The 20,303-nt window shown below is 41.1% G+C and overlaps 1 protein-coding gene across 1 annotated transcript in view; it reads left to right on the top strand.

Annotated features, from left to right (window-relative positions):
- Positions 1 to 20,303, top strand: part of TET2 (tet methylcytosine dioxygenase 2) — a 136,155-nt gene that overhangs the window by 40,958 nt on the left and 74,894 nt on the right. The window lies entirely within an intron of this gene.

Here is a 20,303-nt window from a genome sequence, read left to right as displayed (position 1 = left end):
TTTTTCCCCCACATGATTTTTCTAAAAAACACAAATAGAGGTACTGACAGAGAGGGAAACACCAAACACTTTTTATATCCTGTTCTTATAGTTGATCTTAATGAAGTTCAATTTGTTCTGAATGCTACTGACTTGCTAATGGATGTCCCGGCCGAATGGTTATTTATCAGATCATTATCACTTAGATGGATGAATAGAAGTAGGGAATTGGTGTATTCCCCCCCACCCCCCAAAAAAAATATATATTTAAGATGAAGACTACCATGAATTCTATCATATGTAGTTTTTTCTTTACTATAAGCCAGTTACAATAATAGGGGCCTTGTAGGAAAGAAAATAGAGGTTAGAGAAAAGGAAGAATGAGGCTTTTCTTTTTCCTTCGGCAACTCCTTTCGGAGGTAGTTGAGCTTGGGTGTCCCTGAATTTTGTTGATACGTTCACATAACAAATCTTCTAAAAAGCCTGTGTAGCTGTAATCTCTGCTCTCACTCCAGACGCGAAGTATGCACTCTGCCACTTGATCCTTCTGAGAGACTGACCTGGTGCTGAGAAATCCTTTCCAGGGTGTCCTCAGTTCAACTCCCATGATTCCTGGATGTTGCCATTTTCGGGACATGGGGCAAGTGCCTCTGCCTAGATTACCTCTCTGCCCTGGGAATTCAAGTCACTCTGCAAAGGAAAGAGAACTCAGCACCGTAGTGACTCTCAGAATGAAAATTTTCCCTTGCATGTTCATGTTTTTAGAGTAATCATTGTCACTGAAAATAGACTTCCTCTTTCCCCTCTCATGCTGGAAAATCTTAGGTAATCATGAATAAAGCGTTCTTAGCGTTTCCCCTCCTCCCCTAGTGGATGCGTGGCCTCTCTCGCCGTGAGGACTGTGACTTCTCACTCTGTACTTGACCTTACATGAGAACTGAGAGTTTTTTAAAATGGAATTTTTATCTCTTTAGTGAAGTCATAAGATTGTCACTTCTTGGAGGTGAAGGGTGGGTAAGAAAGTGCAGAAGCTTAGGGAAAAGTGTAAGATAAATTACTAACAAGATATGTAGTCAGGAATTAATGTATTGGATGTGTGTAAAAAAATAAAAAGGTTTTATAAGTAAACTCTGAGAGGAGTTCTTCCCTCATGTCCAAAAAACATCTTATTTTGCCTTTATTTTCTTATAGTTGAATAAGCTCGGTCTAGGACTTATTTTCAGTGACAAATAAGCCTAGGGCTTATCTTTTAGTAACATTTATTAGCTGTATGTCCTTTGAAAAATTATTTAACCTCCTTAGATATTATTTTACTGGGCAAATATGTCATAGTTAATACTAATGGGATCACATAATATTATATGGACAATATGTGGATGGCCTGGCACATAATAAGTTCGTAATTTTGTATTTTATGTTATTAATTACTATTATTAACGCTGCTTTCAGTTCTTTAATAGGGAATTTATTTTAAAGGTATTTTTTGAGTATCTATCAAATACCAGGCACTCTTTAGGAACTATAATGCATTAATAAGCCAATCAGATAAAAGTTTTTCTCCTTGTTTAGTTTAGATTCTAGAGTGTGACTCAGACATAAACAAGATAAATAAAAGTGTGCAGTATGTTAAACATCAGGAAGTGCAAAGCATAAAAATTTAAAGTAGGAAAAAGAAATTGGGGGCTTGTTGAGGTAGTAGTTGAAGACGGGGTCATCAAGAAAGACCTCATGAGAAGACTATTTTTTTAGTAAAATTGTGTCTAAGGAATACAAACACACCGTGACGTTACACGAGGGAAGCACGTTGAAGGTAGAAGAGCAAAGCCACCCCTAGAGCAGTGAAAGGTTTTCCAGAGGGAGTCAAAGGGAGTCGGAGCATCGTATGCAACATAATCGTATCCCACCAATAAACAGCCACCCATGTACCCACGTGGTACAGATAAGAACTTTGGACGTTCAAGGAATGGTACAACAGTTTGTCTAGACTAAAACAGAGGAGACTTCACACACAAAACGTGGCAGGTCATGGCCTAGATCTTGGACAGAAAGAATGTGGATACTTGGTGAAAGGGTAGAAACTTTTAGTTATAAGATGAATAAAGTCCGAGGAATTAATATATAACCTGGTGACTATAATAACACTGTGTCATATAATTGAAATTTGCTAGAGAGTAGAACTTAAATGTTCTCACCCCAAATAAGAAAAGTTTAAATATGGGAGGTGGTGAATATTTTTCTTAATAAATAACTTCATGGGAGGGATTCTTTCACAATGTACATATATATAAAATTATTATATTGTACATCAGGTATATGTATCTTACAGTTTTGTCATTTTTACCTCAGTAATGCTGAAAAAAGAAACTGCCAAGGAAAAAGTTCTAATTAAAGTTACTTTTTATAGACATCACAGTTGCATAGCCCTCACACTCTTTGCCATGAAACAACCAACACGCACGCACGCGTGCGCGCGCGCGCGCACACACACACACACACACACACACACACACACACAGATGATGTGCCAGTAGAGACAGGTGGAAGAGAAACTACATGAGGTGAAGTGAAATAAGGATGTTGGCTTTGAGGGCAGGGGTCTACTAGGCATAGAGCAAGGGGAAGGGGCAGGGGTAGGCAATCTTGTGTAGAGTTGGAAAGTAGTGAGAGAAAAGATGGTAGAGCAGGTGAGGGCAAATTTTTTTAAAACACTAAGGCCAGGCTTCAGATTATTACATGCTATCCTACAAATATTGAGGAACAATTGAAGCAGTAAGTAACAAGGTGGTCCAGGTCTTTAACAATTATTTTGACAAGTGTGGAAGAGCAGGGAGATAGAGGAAGTGATTAGAGTGATTTAGGGGGTTGACAACATGGATTATGATAATAAGACTGAAAAAGGAAGATAGATTTGACATCCTTTAAGGAAAAGTCATGAGGATTTAATCACTGATTGCACATGGGAGATACAGGAGAAGAGTCAAAGTTTCTCTTCAAATTTTAAAATGACCAATTTAGTGTTGGTGCTAAAAGAAATGGGCAAGTTAGTGTACCCAGAGATGAAACGTGACTTCCCTAAGGTCATGCCATTAGCTGTTGGCAACACCTGGACTGGCCTCAGGTCTTCATGTTGTGAGCTCCTTTCCCACCACTCCCCATGCTGGCTGTAAAAAGGGTTAGTGATTAAAAAAAAAACCAAACATTTTTATTGATTTCTGAGAGAAAGGGAGAGAGATGAGAGAGATAGAAACATCAATGATAAGAGAGAATCATTGATCGGCTGCTTCCTGCACATCCCACACTGGGGATTGAGCCCATAACCCGGGCATGTGCCCTGACCAGGAATCGAACCGTGACCTCCTGGTTCATAGGTCGACACTCAACCACTGAGCCACACCTGCAGGGCAAAAGGGTTAGTGATTTGTATTTCTCCAGCTTGCTTATGGAAAAGAGAACTGGGAGGTTTGGATGTGCCCATTAGCACTGTGTTTAGCTGTTCTTCTAAAAATGTGAACATTTTTACCCTCTCTCACGAAACAGATCTAACTTGTTTAGAAAGGGTCAAGGAAGTATTGGTAGGACTAGAAGAGGGTCATTACCTGCATACACTTAGATTCTCCTTCCTAGTCATTGTTGATGTTTCCTGATTCAAAATGTCATCTTTCTATCTCTCCAATAATTTGAGATGGAATAGTATTTCTATTATTGTACTTTTTTTCTGCTTATCTTTCAGAAGAAAAATGGTTTCTGTTATCTCAAATTTAAATCACTACCTAGATTTTAAAATTAAGACATCAAATGTTGCTTTCTTTTATTTATTGGATTTATTGGGGTGACAATGGTTAATAAAATTATATAGGTCTTAGGGGTACAATTCTATAATACATCTGTATATTGTATTGTGTGTTCATCACCCCAAGTCAAATCTCCTTCCATTGCCATTTATCACCACTATACCTTCTTCCACCTCTCCCCCACCCCTGTTCTCCTCTGGTAATCACCATGCTATTGTCTGCTATTATCTGTGTCCCTGAGTTTTTTTTGTTTTGTTTTTTAATTGCTTAATCCCTTCACCTTTTCACCCATACCCACAAACCCCTCTTCCTCTGACAATTGTCAGTCTGTTCTCTATCTATGAGTCTGTTTCTACTTTATTACTTTATATTGTTTATTAGATTTCACATATGAGTGAAACCATATGGTACTTGCCTTTCTCTGACTGGCTTATTTCACTTAGCATAATACTCTCCAGGTCCATCCATGCTGTAGCAAAGGATAAGGTTTCCTTCCCTTTTACAGCTGAGTAGTATTCCATTGTGTAAATGTATCATAGCTCAACATTAATAATCATCAGAGAAATTCATATTAAAACCACAATGATATATCACCTCACACTTATCAGAATCACTACCATTTATAAATCAACAAACAACAAGTGCTGGGGGGAATGCAGACTGGTGTAATTACTGTGTAAATAGTATGGAGTTTCCTCAAAAAATTAAAAATGAAACTGCCTATGACCCAGCAATTCCATTTCTGGGAATATATCTGAAGAAAGCTGAAACATTGATTTAAAAGAATATAAGTACCCCTGTGTTCATTGCAGCATTATTTACAACTAGAGGCCCGGTGCATGAAATTTGTGCATGGGGGATGGGGGGGCCTCAGCCCAGCCTGCACCATCTCCAATCCGGGACCCCTCGGGGAATGTCCGACTGCCGGTTTAGGCCCGATCCCCGGGATCGGGCCTAAACCGGCAGTCGGACATTCCTCTCACAATCCTGGACCGCTGGCTTCTAATCACTCACCTGCCTGCCTGGTCGCCCCTCATGGCCCCCCTGCTGGCCTGGTCACCCCCAACTGCCCCCCTTGCTGGCCTGGTCACCCCTCCTGGCCCCCCTGCCAGCCTGGTTGCCTCACACAGCCTCCTGTTCAGTCATTTGGCCACCCCTCACTAACCCCCCTGCCGGCCTTGTCATAGGCAGCCATCTTGTGAGGGTGTGAGGGTCAATTTGCATATTACCTCTTTATTATATAGGATAGCCAAGAATTGGAAGCAGCCCAAGTATCCATCAGTAGATGAGTGGACAGATGTTGCTTTCTTAAAGATAAATCTTGAAATCAATGGTCATTATTCTAACAAGGCTAAATCAATTTATCTTTTGAATCATAGGACTTTGAATAAAAATCATCTAATGCAGTGCTCTTCAATCTGCACTCTTCAAAGTGTTCTGCTACCTATCTGCTTGTTAATAAATGTCTTCTTTTTTAAAATAAAATATAATTATCTAGCAAGTGAGAATAAGTGTATTTAAGGGAGAAAATGTTTTTCTATTTATAATTCTTTATACATTTCCTTACTCTCTCCATTACATATACCACATTATGATGTAAGTCATGACTCAACTGTGTAAAAACAAAATTTTTGTTATCTGTGGTGGTGTCTTATGTATATTTTAAGATTGTTCTCATAGTCTCTCTGTCCCAAGAGGTTGAATTATGGAAGACAATTGACACTCTCATGGGATTCTCCTGAGAACTTTGGCAGTTCCTAAATTCACTATATAAATAGCACTATAGCATTGTTGGTATTAACGTCTATCTGCATATGACATTACTTTGAGTTTAGAACACGTAAGCCATGCTAAAATAGAACACACCCCGTGAAAGTTATTTTCACCATTCTTGTGTTTCAGTTTCCCCATCGAAAGGTGAAGTATCAGTTGCCTCCACTGATCTCATAGGATATTTAAAACAGAAATGAGAGTCTTGGTGAATACACTTTGTATTCTGAAAGAAAGTTTTTTTTCTTTTCTATTATACTTGTACTAGAAACCCGTTGACGAAGTTTCGTGCAATAGACTTTCACCTGGCTGCCGGCACCAGTTTTCCGCCAGCAGCAGTTTTCCTCTGACCACCCGCCGATCAGAGCGCCTCCCGCCAGCGCGATCGGCCACCCCGAGAGGAACTCCGATCCGGGAGGCGCTCCCAGCGGAAAACTGCTGCTGGCGGAAAACTGCTGCCAGCAGCCACGCAATCGGCCACCACCAGCGTCTTCCACAGCGTCGGCCGTTTAGTCTGGCGGTAGGAGCGGGGCGCGGGGACTCGCGAGTCCCCGCCCCCCGCTCCTACCACCAGCCAATCGGCCACCCTGAGTCCCACCCCCCGCGCCTCCAGCCGGCCCAATCGTGGGCGTAGCGGAGTGATGCAATTTGCATATTGCCTTTTTATTATGTAGGATAAGTTTATTTTTTAGTGTTCCATGATATCTTTGTTATTTTATTTTTTATTGGATTTATTTGGATGACAAGGTTTCAGGTGCACAATTCTACAACACATCATCCGTACACTGTATTGTGTGTTCACCACCCAAAGTCAAGTCTCCATCCATCACAATTTATCCCCTGCTATCCCCCGTATTCCCTCCTCTAACTTCCCCCATCCCACTTCCCCCCAGCAGTCACCACGGTATTGTCCATGTTCATGAGTTCTTTCTCTTTTTTTTTTTCACAATCCTTCCACCCCCCAGTCTCCCAACAGCTGTCAGCCTGCTCTCTATGCGTCTGTCTCTGTTCAGCTTGTTAGTTTATTTTGTTTATTAGATATGAGTGAAATCATATGGTACCTGTCTTTCTTTGACTGGTTTATTTCACTTAGCATGATGTTCTCCAAGTTTCAATGTAAATAAAGGCATAGAAATGTTTACCTTTCTTTACAGATGTTACTCTGGCCTATACTTTCCCTAAAAATGTCAAATTAGTGTGCCATCTTGGCTTTTTTATGTTGAAAAGATTAGAAGAACAAGTAATGGATTTCTGAGAGAGTGATCATATAGGTAATGTTGTATATGCATAAAACACTTGTAATTCTCAAACCAAACCCTTGAATCTTAGTGGAGGTCTTGGAGAGAAACTTAAAACAAAAACAAAATCCTTGGCCATCTTTCCAAGATCTTGACTCTCCCTCCACACTTAACACTCACACATGTGCACACATACACACACACACACACACACACACACACACACACACACACAGCATCCTTCCTTAAACCCTCCCAGCCATCTGGGTTCCTACTTTGTTGAGAATGTTGAAATTATTGGGCAATAACTTTTACCTTTCTTTCTCCCCCATACTCTCATTAGATCCAGCTAATCCACACCATCCCCCTTTTGGAATTTCCTTTTTCCATGAATTAATCATGTTCTTATTGTTCTACTCCTGTTCTTCCTTTGTTTTTTCCCTGATGATCAATTTAATGTATTTAATGTGCCCCAGTGTGCTCATTCTTAATCCAGATCTAACCATGCACACCCCTTCTTAAAGACCTTTGGATAGATATCCACTGTCAAACTTTGTCAAAGCAGTAGAGGCTCTTCCTCCCCACCCTACAGAGTTTTGACAATTAAAATGGAGTTTATCTGGTCAGTGCAGAGATGGTGGGTGCAATTTGGGGGTGCTACCTACCCCTCGTCAGCCAGTGTGGCCCTGCACAACTCTGTGGACCTTTGGTATATAAAGAACTCAGGCTGAAAAACCATTGGCCCACAGGAAGTAGGCTAAACTCTGTGCTTGATATTCCTGTCTGCCTCCTGATTCCTCTTCATCCTCCCTGTCATTCTGTTATCCCTCACATTCTGGGATGTAATTATTCCTACCGTAAGTCTTGAACAAAACTTATTTCAGTCATCTAAGCCTTTGTATTTTCTGTTCCTCTCCTGGTTAGCTGCTCTTTTTCCATAAACAACCCAGCTCAGGTTTCTCATCAGCGAAGCCTCATATTTGTGGCTCAATTGTCTCAGCATCACACTTATTGTAGTCATCTGTGCTCATCTTTTCTGAAAGCCCTAGGACAGTGGTCGGCAAACTCATTAGTCAACAGAGCCAAATATCAACAGTACAACGATCGAAATTTCTTTTGAGAGCCACATTTTTTAAACTTAAACTTCTTCTAACGCCACTTCTTCAAAATAGACTCGCCCAGGCCGTGGTATTTTGTGGAAGAGCCACACTCAAGGGGCCAAAGAGCCGCATGTGGCTCGCGAGCCGCAGTTTGCCGATCACTGCCCTAGGACAAGGCTGTGTCTTACCTTCTTACACCTGACATTGTGCACAGTGTCTGGTTACAGAGTAGGCACTTAATCACACTCTTCAAAAGGATGAAGTCACTTTGTGATCTTTTTTATATCTTTTATTTTTCTATGTCCCCTCTTGCCCCTTCTTAAAATTGATACAGCACATTGTGTGTGTTGCGGGGAAGGGCGGGGGGAGAGGACTATGGAGGGTGGACAGTTGGAACTTTCAGAGCTTGAACCTCAGAGATGCTCAATTGTAACAAACACTTGTATAAGTAACATTTGATACTAAGTTGTTTTCCCTAAAGTATCCAACCCAAACTAAATCTTTCACAGTTGGCTGTTTCGGAGACTTTAGGGATGCATTCCATGTTCTAATTCCAGTAGTTCTGATGAACATAAATGTTTCACTATAGGAAATGTGAAAGCTGTTGTGGATAGTTGATGTCTGTTGGGTGACAATCTTGATGCAATTCCTCCTACTTATACATCCTTGAAAGGAACCCCGACATACCTGCTGCCATAAAAGTGTGCGGGAATCTTCTTAGATTGTTCAACATATTCTTTTAGGGGACCATTTGGGACATTATCACTGCAAACATTGTTCTATCTGTTGAAAATATTCCTTAAGAGATCAGATCCTGGCATCATCTTCTCCCCCGCAGCCCTCCACCACCCACCTGCCACCATGTCTCTTTTACTTATCGTAGCCTCTAGTCCAGGTGCATACTTTGGTTTTCTCTGATTTTTTGTGTGCTTCCGCCCACTTAGTTGGGGAGGAGCTCAATCCCTTTGAGGCCCCCCTCGAGCAGTGAACCCTCCCAGCTGAGGAAATGGAGCCCACTCTGAATGAGAAGCCAGGTTAGAGAAGGACCCCCACCCTGAACCCCTCCAGCTGTTCAGTTTGGGGAGATCATGCATGTTTTATTCCCCAACAGTGCCTCCTTTGGCTGCTTCTGGTTCCATAAGAAATACCTCTTTCTCCAAAGGCTCCCTCACCTTTAGCTTTTGGTGTTCTGCGTGAGGAGGGCACCGTTTGGTTAGGAAGACAGTTTTCCTTTGTCAGGGTAAGCTGGCCAAAAGAGTATGTAGCTCAGAGAAGATACCACAGCACTGCTGGGTTTCTAGTTTCCTCTCAGCCATGGGACACGGGATGGGGGGCTTCAATTATAAAGTCCCCCTCTTTCCTGTCTGCACTGTCTACCGCAAGCCAGACCTAAAATAAGGGGCATTGGGCAATCACATTGGCATTTCTTATTCTCTGCAGCATTCCGCAACTGACTTAGGAATAGGGGTCGTGATTAGACTTTTAGTGATGTCCCTCAATAAGGATTCATCCACTTGTTATATCCAGAAAGTTCGAGAACTTTCTGTCTCTTGGCTAGCACTATTCCCTGGTATTTTGGTGCTAATGCAGGATATGTTTCCAGTTTTTAAAAATAATTATTATTTCAGTCATTTCTGGATGTCCACTGTTATATTATCACTTCTCTACAAGTCCTACAATCTAATTTTGTTCATGAACATAATGAAAACTAGAGGCCTGGTGCATGAAAATTCATGCACTGGAGTGGGGGGGGGTCCCTCAGCCTGGTCTGCCCCCTTTCACAGTCCAGGAGCCCTCAGGGATGGGAGGCGACCCGGCGATCAGGGAAGGCGACGCCCCCATCACACCTCTGCTACTACCACTGCCGACAGCGCAAGCCTTGGCTGGCCCTGGTTACCTGAGCCTAGGGCGGCCCTGGGCGGCTGGGCAGCCAACATCTGAGGCTTGCCTGCACCTCAGTCATTGGCTGGGCAGCTGCCATTCAAGGCTTGCCTGCGCCTCAGGCCGGCCCTGGGTGGCTGTGGGCTGAGGGGACTGGGGGACTCCGGAGGCAGGTGCTGGGATTGGCCAGGCCTGCCTAGGGGCAGGCCCGGCCTTGCCGCGTGTTTACCACCCTGGCGGGGCAGAGGGGACTGGGTTCTGCCATCTTGTGGCTATGGGCACCACCATCTTTGAGGGTGTGGCAGTCAATTAGCATATTCCCTCCTTATTGGCTGTGGGCACCACCATCTTTGCGATGGTGTGAGGGTCAGTTAGCATATTCCCTCTTTATTAGATAGGATTAGCTCCTTAAATGGATTTAATAATGGAAGACATTTTCAAGGCAATTCAAAATAGAAAGTTAGCTTTCAAGAAGAAAGAATAAACTGTCAGCCAGTCTCACAAAGACAAAAATAAGCCAAACCTTAAAAAACAGGTTTTGGTGTAAACTTTTTTTTACAGTTTCAATTCAGGTTAAACTCTTCAAATGAAGTTGAAGAGCTAGAGTCTTTAGCTGATAAGGATTCTAAGTATTAATTTATGGGACTCTATAAGCCCACTGAAAATTTTACACCAATTTTGCTAGGAAGGGGGGACCAGGTAATTTCATAAGCTTCTCAATAGGATCTCAAAACTCAGGAACTAATGCTGTGAATGTGTAAGAAAATTAAAGCAAAAAATTCATCATCTTATGAGTTTCTACTTAGGATAATACACTTAATTCCACAAGAGACTGCTTTTAACACAAACACGAAAACTTCAGGCACGGAAACGCTCCTTAAAAGGAGAGTCAAGCCTGAAGCTGGAGTTCAGAAAACTGGATTTAAGATGGTTTGAAGTGTATCCAGAATAACCAACAGAGTTTAAGCGAGATCTTGCTTTGCATAGTCCCTCCGGTATGCTGCCGGATGAGGAGGAGTGCGTTTTAAAAGATAAGAGGTGAGCACTTTTGGTTGGCTTTGACCATGGCTTCAGTTTTAGCGTCTGGACTAAGGGAACATGAGAAAACTTAAATGATTGGTCGTGCTGGCAGCTCTGTACTCCTGTGTTTTCATAGGGGGAGGAGCCAGCTTTTTCCCACCTAGCACACCTTTTTCAGCTGTGGAAATCACTGTGAACACCTTTGTGACACAGTTAGGCATGAGCAGAATAAATAAAGCTCACTCTTCAGATGGATCAGAACATTTTCATATGTTCTTTTATTTTGGTGGTAACGGGTTGGACCATGTTCTACAAAAAAATTGAACAGTTTGTGAACAATCCAACTGCCTAGCACTGAGCAGGACTCTCCAACATATTCCTCCTCGTTACATTTTGAGTCCTCTGTAGAATCAGTTTTCCAAATTGGTCAGCTCTGGTTTTCTCATTTATTTTTACCATCTAGTTATTTTTCTTGCCATTAATTGAAGAATAAGGGACACAGACAATTTATTTTTATTTGCAACACGTTTAAAAACCTAATTAGGGCATCTTTATTTTTACCACTTAACCCTTTTACATTTCCTAAAGTTTTTCCAATCATAGAAAAGTTGCTGAGCATGCCCAACTTTGTTTACTAGCTTATAGGATAAAGAAGAGTAAAATAGGAGTGCATCAAGGCACAGTGGTGAGAAGATAGTGTTTCCAATTAATCTCAAACGTTTGGGGTTAATTTAGTATTAATTCTATTCTTTGATGTCTTCCTGTTTTTTTGACATGGTGACCTGCCATAACAAAGAGGAAAACAGCAGGAAACTTGGTACCAATTAAAACGAGTCTCCTTCCACCAAAGAATTAAACTGTCAGCAAATGTAATCTCAAATTCAAATAGTGATAAGTGTTTTAGAAATAAACAGGAATAAAGGGACAAAGCTATTAAATTTCAACATCTGCTGGAAAATGATTAAAATTCATGCCAGTTTCATTAAGCTTGGAATTTGATAAATGTAGCTAGCACGGCAGAATTACAAATAGATGCCTCATGCCTGGTGTACATGTTTGAGTGGGGGCTGCATCCAACAAAACCGGATACACTGGAATGAATGTGTCTGTAAACATCCCTTATACATTCACCATTGGTGTTCATATTCCAGTTATGAGTTTACTCAACTGGGGTGATTAGGTTTATAACAGGATAATTTCAGGTTTGCATCTGATTAACAGTATTTGAAGTTTGAATTGGTCTAGGATGAGTCGAGTATAATAACAGGTTGCTGGATCAAAATGAGTCTTCAACTTTGGTAGGAAATTTCTATTCTTATCCTGAGTGAGATGTTCTGATGATCCTGGACACAGAACCCACTGACTTTGGATCAGCTGAATTGACTTCCAGAGTTAGAAGTCTAAATACTCCATGCCCATTGATTGAAGTCCATGGATGACCTGATGTGCTTGTAACAACTTTCTTTTAACTAAAATAGTATATATGTCAGGTTGGTTTGTCACAGTGGGACCAGAACAGAAATCACGATTTCATACAAAAACAGAAAACTTGGAGTTTATTTCTGGTCATCTGGGAACACCGATGCTAAAAGTTTCCCCTGTGGTTGGCATAAAATACTTAGTTAGAGGTATTTTACTGATATTTCAGATTTCTTTGTTTGTTTACAGTGGAGCCTATCAAGAATAATCATCCCTATTCTCTTTTATTCAGCCAACAGAAAAATTTTGAGTGCTTGCTGCATACCTGTGCTAGGCATTAAGTTGGAGAGGAAAGGTAGATAAGACATGGAATTTGCCTGTAGGTAGTTCAGAAATAACTGAGTCTAAGGACAAACGTGATAACAAGGGAATCACTTAGGGAATTTAGGGCTCCAAATTCCTATGTAAGGTCTTTTTACTTTTATCCAATTTGCTTTAAAAAGTAACTGAGTCATTTATATTGTCGTCAAAGTAGTTTTTTGAGGATTTATTTTTTGTGTATTGGGACCCAGGTTGAAAATAAACATGTATGGGAAGAAACTTTAAATTTGTTTTTCTTCAATTGCTAATTCAATGAATAAATATTATTTTTTTGAAGTAATTTTTTTCTTTGTAAAAATTTTGCTCTTTGTAAAATTTTTTTGTGTTTTAGTTTTTAGTTCACTTAATCACTAAAAGAAATGTGTGTTAAAAGGCATACTTGCTAAATGTGGATCTTAAGATTCCTATAAACCAGTAGCAGAGAGAATATGTATGTATACACATTCATTCAACTAATACTCTCTGCCAGGTACTGAGTTAGATATTATGGTTATGACTAGGAAACCAGTAGACACAGCTCTTACTCTTCATCCTAGTAGATGATACAAATTAGGAAAGAGATAGATACAGCATAGAGTAAGTGCTATGGGGAGGAAAAGTAGAAGGTGTTCTTGGGACATCCAGGAGAGCACCTAACACCCTCTTGAATTACATTTTTCAAGATTTTCTTTTTTGCCCTAGCCTGTTCGGCTCAGTGCATATAGCGTCAGCCTGTGAACTGAAGGTTCCCCAGTTCGATTCTGGTCAAGGGCATGTCCCTCGGTTGCAGGCTTACATCCATTTCTGTCTCTCCCCCTCCCTTCCATTCTCTCTAAAAATCAATGGAAAAATATCCTGGGATGAGAATGAACAAAAAACAATAAATAAATAAATAAATAAATAAATAAATAAATAAACAAACAAACAAACAAAATAAAAAATGTTTGTTTTCTTTTTTTAAAAAAATCTTTGTTGCTGAGAGTATTACAGATGTCCCCCGTTTTTTTGCTCCCATTGCGCCCTTCCTTCCAGTTCCCACCTGCCCCAGGCCTTCACCACCCTATTGTCTGTGTCCATAGGTAATGCATATATGCATATAAGATCTTTGATTAATCTCTTCTCAAACCCCCCTCCCCATTCCCTCTGAGATTCGTCAGTCTGTTCAATGTTTCCATGCCTCTGATTCTATTTTATTCATCAGTTTCTTTTGTTTATTAGATTTCTTTTTTAAAATTTATCTGTATTGTTGAAAGTATTTTACAGATGTCCGTCTTCTTTATTTGTTTGTTTGTTTGTTTTCCCCCCATTGACCCCCTCCTCCTGTTACCTGCCTCTCCCAAGCCTTTGCCACACTATTGTCTGTGCCTGTGGGCTATGCATATATGCATATAAGTTCCACGATTAATCTCTCCCTTCTCCACACCCCACACCTCCACCTTCCCAGTGAAATTCATCGGTCTATTTGTAGTTCGATGTCTCTAGATCTATTTTGTTCATCAATTTATTTTGTTTCTTAGATTCCACATATGAGTGAGATCATGTGATATTTATCTTTCTCCAACTGGCTTATTTCACTTAGCACAATACTCTCCAGGTTCATTCATGCTGTTGCAAATGGTAAGAGTCCCTTCTTTTTTACCACCACATAGTATTCCATTGTGTAGATGTACCACAGCTTTTTTATCCCATCTGCTGATGGGCACTTGGACTGTTTCCAAATTTTAGCAAATGCACTGCTATGAACATAGGGGTGCAGATATTCTTTCTGATCTGTGTTTTGGGATTCTTAGAATATATTCCCTGAAGTGGGATAACTGGGTCAAATGGAAGTTCCATATTTAATTTTTTGAGGAAACTTCATTCTGTTTTCCATAGTGGCTGCACCAGTCTGTTTTCCCACCAGCAGTGTACTAGGGTTCCCTTTTCTCCACATCCTCACCTATGTTCTTCTTTTTCTCTCTATTTCCTCTTTTTACACCAGTCCTTTTGGTTTGGTGGTAATAAATTGTTTTAGGTTTTTGTTTTTTTTGTCTGTGAAGCTTTTTATTTCACCTTCTATTGTGAATGATAGCCTTGTTGGATAAAGTAGCCTTGGGTTCACTCCCTTGGTTCTCATTACTTCGTATACTTCATGCCACTCCCTTCTGACCTGAAGTGTTTCTGTTGAGAAATCAGCTAACAATATAACAGGAGCTCCCTTATAGGTAACTTAGTCTCTCTCTTACAGTCTTTCAGATTCTTTCTTTGTCTTTAATGTTTACCATTTTAATTATGTGCCTAGGTGTGGGTCTTTTGGGGTTCATCTTGGCTGGGACTCTGTGTTTCCTGCACTTGTGTGACATTTTCCTTCAAAAGGTTAAGGAAATTTCCTGCCATTATTTCTCCAAACAGGTTCTCTATTCCTTGCTTGGATTCATCCCCTTCTGGTACCCCGATGATGCGAATGTTATGTTTCATGTTGTCCCAAAGCTCCCTTGAACTCTCCGCCTGCTTAAAAAAAATTTTTTTCCATTTGCTGCTCTGAGTGGGTATTTTTTTCTGCCTTATCTTTTATTTCACTGATTCAGTCCTCAGCTTCTTCTAGTCTACTATTGAATCCTTCCAGGGTGTTCTTTATTTCAGCTTTGTTGTTCCTCATTTCCAATTGATACTTATTTATTCTTTCAGCCTCTTTTCATGTCAGTGTAGCTATCATGAAGTCCCTTAATATGCTTATTAATTTCCTTATAATTCTCATTAAGTTGCTGTATTCTCACTGAATTCTTTAGCACCCTTATTACCATTACTCTGACTTCTTTATCTGACAAATTCTTACCTCCATTTTATTTAGTTCCTTTTCTTGTGATTTCTCCTTTTCTTTCATTTGGGGGTTGTTTTGTCTCCCTATTTTTGCTGTCCTTTTGTGTTTGTTTCTATGTATTAGATCAAATTGCTGTGCCTCACAGATTTTTGGGGGTGATCTTATGTACTAGGTGTTTTGTGGGACACAGTATGCAGTTTCTTAGATTGCCTGAGCTGGGTGCTCTAGGAAAGTCTCTTGTTTTAGTTATTTGGGATCTCCTGTTGTTGTTGTTATTGTCCCTTTCATGGATGGACTCTCCTCTTAGGCTGGCTGACTATGTGGCTCAATCCTGACCAAATCGAACGAGCTGTTGTGGATGTGCTGAAAGAACAGGACAAAATAGAATACAACAAAATGTGAGACAAAAGAAACAAAACTAAAACATACACAAGACCCCTATAGCAACAACAAACAAAAGCAACAACCAGAGAGAATTAGGAAAGAAAAAGAGAGTAATAATTACAGAAGAAAAGAAATAATGCGAGGAGAAAAATAGCAAAACAACCAACAAACAAAAAAGACAATAAAGCAGGGAGGGGGTATGTAGGTGCAGAGCTGAAATAAAGAAAATAAGAATTAGGAATTAGGGGAATTAAAAAAAAACAAATTAGGGGAATAGGGAAGGAAAATGGTTTTAAATAAAGGAGGAAGAAAGTAAAAGTTAAAAAAAAATTTGAGAAGGAAAATAGAGAACACAGATAGAACCAAAATAAGAAAAAAAAAAGTGACATAAGAGGGTAAAATGAAAAGAGAGAAAGAAAAGAAAAAGAAGAAGAAAAGATTGTATAAGAAAAGGGAAAAAGAAAATTAAATATATGAATGAAACAATAGAGACTAGAATAATAAATCAATAAAGCAGATAAAGAAGATAAATAAAAAAGGAAAAAAGAAAAGAGAAATAATGACCCTGAGAGGGGGCGGTGAAGAATTGAGAAAAGACAGACAAGAGAAGAAAGCTGGGTCTGGGTAGGACACTGTCCTCTCTGATGGAGAGCTAGCGACAGCACCACGGACTACATTTCTTTATTTTATAGCCAGATTCCAGGAGGCAAAGTAAGGGAATGGTCAAGATGTTTACAACATTATTCTGGGTTTCGATCCTACTGAATTACATGCACCTGAACTCTTATCAAGCCCATGTCACTCAGGCACGTGGGGCCACGTGTTCGGACCATAGGTTCAAGCTTACAACTATAGCTTTTGGCTATAATTGTGCTGGGAGGGCTTTGCCCTCCATGCTGGGACTTGCACGTGGCAATGAGAGGACTGTGCCCTCTCATTAGTCCGAGGCTTGAACCTGTCCAAACACTGTAGCCACTCTCCACACACTTCTGCCTACCTTTGCCTGCTACACAGCTGTCAATCTTAATCACTCAAAAGTCTGTTTCTGGGAGGGCTTTAGGCAGGGGAGGTGCTGTTCAGCTTTCAGGGAATGTGTTTCCCTGTCCCAGGGCTACTCCTCTGCAAGTGGCCCAAAATATTACTCTGACCTTGGCTGGACAGAGATCCTTGTATGGAGACCAATGGGGTCAGCTGGAAACCTGGAGTTTTTATTAGCTCTCCCGTGCAGGAAAAGTACCAGACTAGACTGGTGCCCAGGATTGTGGGATGGACAAGCCCTTCCCCAATCCAGTCACTGAGGGCTCCTGAGACTGTTCAAACCTATAGGCTTGGCCTCTGCTTTTGTTTCCTCTGAAAAGGTCAAAATGCAGGGTGTGGCAGGCAGGGCTCCTGAGGGTGGGGGTGGCTGTATCACCTAGGCCAGGGTTTTTGTTTTTTCTTACCTGTCCTGTGCTGCTGGGAGAGGCTGGCTCCACTCAGGAAAAATGGCCATTTCAGTTTGGACACGTATGAATGACCAAATGCAGGACTCCTGGCCACTACTTTTCCATGTCCCCCTGCACTGCTTCCCACCCCAGCCTCCTCCTTGCAACAAAGCCTTGGGTGAGTAGTTGCAAATGAAAACTCTTGTGCTCTGGGATTAGGGGTGGGGGTGGGGGGGAGAGAGAGAGAGAGAGAGAGAGAGAGAGAGAGAGAGGAAGGAGGAGGAGGAGGAGGAGGAGGAGGAGGAGGAGGAGGAGGAGGAGGAGGAGGAGGAAAGAAAAGAAAAGAAAAAAAGAAAAGAGAAGAAAAGAAAAGAAAGGAAAGGGGAAGGGGAAGGGAAGAAGGGAAGGAAAGGAGAAAAAAGAAGAGAAGAGAAGAGAAGAGAAGAGAAGAGAAGAGAAGAGAAGAGAAGAGAAGAGAAGAGAAGAGAAGAGAAAAAAGAAAAGAAAAGAAAAGAAAAGAAAAGAAAAGAAAAGAAAAGAAAAGAAAAGAAAAGAAAAAAGAAAAGAGAAAAGAAGAGAAAAGAAACTGTGGCTTTCTCTCCAACTGGCTCTGGTCTGCTGGCTCCAGACTCTGCCCATCCAGCAGCCCTGCTGCCTTTCCAGGCTGGATGTTATGTGGGCAGTGGGTCTTGGCTCTGGTGCTCCAGGTTTTGGTGTCCAGCCTGGGTTCTGGGACTCTGTCTTTTGAGGGAACAGACCTCCCATAGCCTAGCGATCCCTCCTCTCTCTGTCTGCCGCCCCTGGGAGCTGGATCAGCTTCTCTCACGATCTTACCCTTCCTACTGGTCTCCAGTAGGATATAAGTCTCCTCCTCTATAATCTAGACCTCAATTGGTAATTTCAGGTGAATGTTATCCAATTTAGTTGTATTTCCTGTCTTGCCTAATAATGAGATGCATGCCAGGTCTGCCTATTCGGCTGCCATTTTCCCCTCCCTGTCAACTCTCTCTTCATTAGATTTCTTGGTTTATTTTTATTTTTAGATTCAATTATTGATAGATATGTATTTATTGCCATTTTATTATTCATACTTTTTATCTTTTTTTTCTTCCTCCTCTTCTTGAAGAATACCCTTCAACATTTCATATAATACTAGTTTGGTGGTGGTGAACTCCTTTAGCTTTTTCTTATCTGTGAAGCTCTTTATCTGACCATCAATTCTAAATTATAGCTTTGCTGGGTAGAGTAATCTTGATTGTAGGTCCTTCCTATTCATCACTTTGAATATTTATTCCCACTCCCTTCTGGCCTGCAAAGTTTCTGTTCAGAAATCAGCTGACAGTTGTATGGGCACTCAATTGTAGGTAACTAACTGCTTTTCTCTTGATGCTTTTAATATTTTTCTATTTGTCTTTAACCCTTTGCATTTTAATTATAATGTGTCTTGGTGTGGGCTTCTTTGGGTTCCTATTATTTAGGGACTCTCTGTGCTTCCTGGACTTGTAAGTCTATTTCTTGAATCGAGGTAGGAGAAGTTTTGTGTCATTATTTCCTTATTTATTTGTTTGTTAATAATCTCCCAAGGATATTTTTTCATTTATTCTTAGAGACAGTGGAAGGGAGGGGGAGAGACAGAGACAGAGACAGAGACAGAGAGATCGATTGATTGCTTCAAGCCTGAAACCAAGGTAGATGCCCTTGACTGAATCAAACCTGGGACCCTTCAGTCCTCAGGCTGATGCTCTATCCACTAAGTCAAACTGACTAGGGCTGTCATTATTTCTTCAAATAGGTTTTCAATATCTTTCTCTCTCTCTTCTCCTTCTGACACCCCCATAATGTGAATGTTGGTACGCTTGAAGTTATCCCAGAGACTCCTTACACTTTCTTCAAATTTTTGGATTCTTTTTTTTTTTTCCTCGCTCTTCTGATTGGGTGTTTTTTGCTTCATCATATTCCAAATTGTTTATTTGATTCTTAGAATCCTTTACTGTTGAATCTCTGTGAATTATTCTTTATTTCACTTAGTGTATGCTTAATTTCTGACTGGTCTTTTTTCATGTCTTTGAAATTCTCACTAAGATCCTTAAAAGGTCCCTTGAAGCTCTCATTAAGATACTTGAGTAACCTTATAACCATTGTTTTGAACTCTATATCTAGTAGTTTGTTTGCTTCCATTTCTTAAATTTGTAACATGTTTCTTTGTCTCCACATTTCTCCACATTTTGGTTGCTTCCCTGTGTTTGTTTCTATGTATTAGGAAGAGCTGCTATGTCTCCTGGAGTTGGTAGAGTGGCCTTGTCATTGGGGCTTTGGTGCTCACTGAGTCTGCCCGTTGAGTGTGTTGCTTGTGGATGTGTAGAGTTGTAATCTGGTATGGTCTGCACTGTCCACTAGGTACACTGGTTCTAGGGCCTCCTGGGAGGTGCAAAGTCAGCTACTGACTTGGGCCACCCAGCAGGAGTTACAGAGAGATCTTTAGATGGCTCTTACTTATATTGGGCTTGGAAGTGCCCAAATGAGGCTCAGCTGTGAAGCAAGGCAGACTGGTGCTAGTGCTAAATCTTGGGCCTTTTATTGATAGGTTTGGGGCATGCTTACACCAGCTGCTGCTCATTTGAGAGAATTTAGCAGTCTGAAGCCTCAGCCAGGACAGGCTATTCATATGGAAAAGCTGCTGCATATGGCTTTGTTGGCACTGCAAATTGGATGGGGCAGGGTTTCAGGGAATCACCAGGGTAGAGCAAACAGTGTGCGCCATGCTGATGGAGACTCCGATATGGCTGCCAATCAGCTCTGCAAGATGGGAGGTCCCAGCACAGGAACAATGACCCCTGTGAGCACCTCTGTCTGGGAGAAAGCTGCTCCCAAGTTCTTGCCCTGTGATGCCAGACAATCCAGTTCCTACCTGTATGTCCCTGGTTCTCCCAATGTTGCCACCAAGTGCTCAGAGGGAGTGGGACCGTGTTAGTTCGTGCGCTGACCCTTTAAGAGGGACTGCCTGAGCCTCCAGCAGCCTCTTTGTCACTCTTCCAGAATCCCCACAATCCCCATTGGTTTTTACAGTCCAAAGTCATGGGGACTTTTCTTCCCATCTCTAGAACTCTGGGCTGGGTGTCTGTTGTGGGGCTGGGATC

The sequence above is a fragment of the Cnephaeus nilssonii genome (genome assembly GCF_951640355.1).
Source record: "Cnephaeus nilssonii genome assembly, chromosome: 1".
NCBI classification, from domain to species: Eukaryota; Metazoa; Chordata; class Mammalia; order Chiroptera; family Vespertilionidae; genus Cnephaeus; species Cnephaeus nilssonii.
The sequence above is the reverse complement of the archived record's forward strand: the minus strand, read 5'-3'. Positions and strand labels throughout refer to the sequence as shown.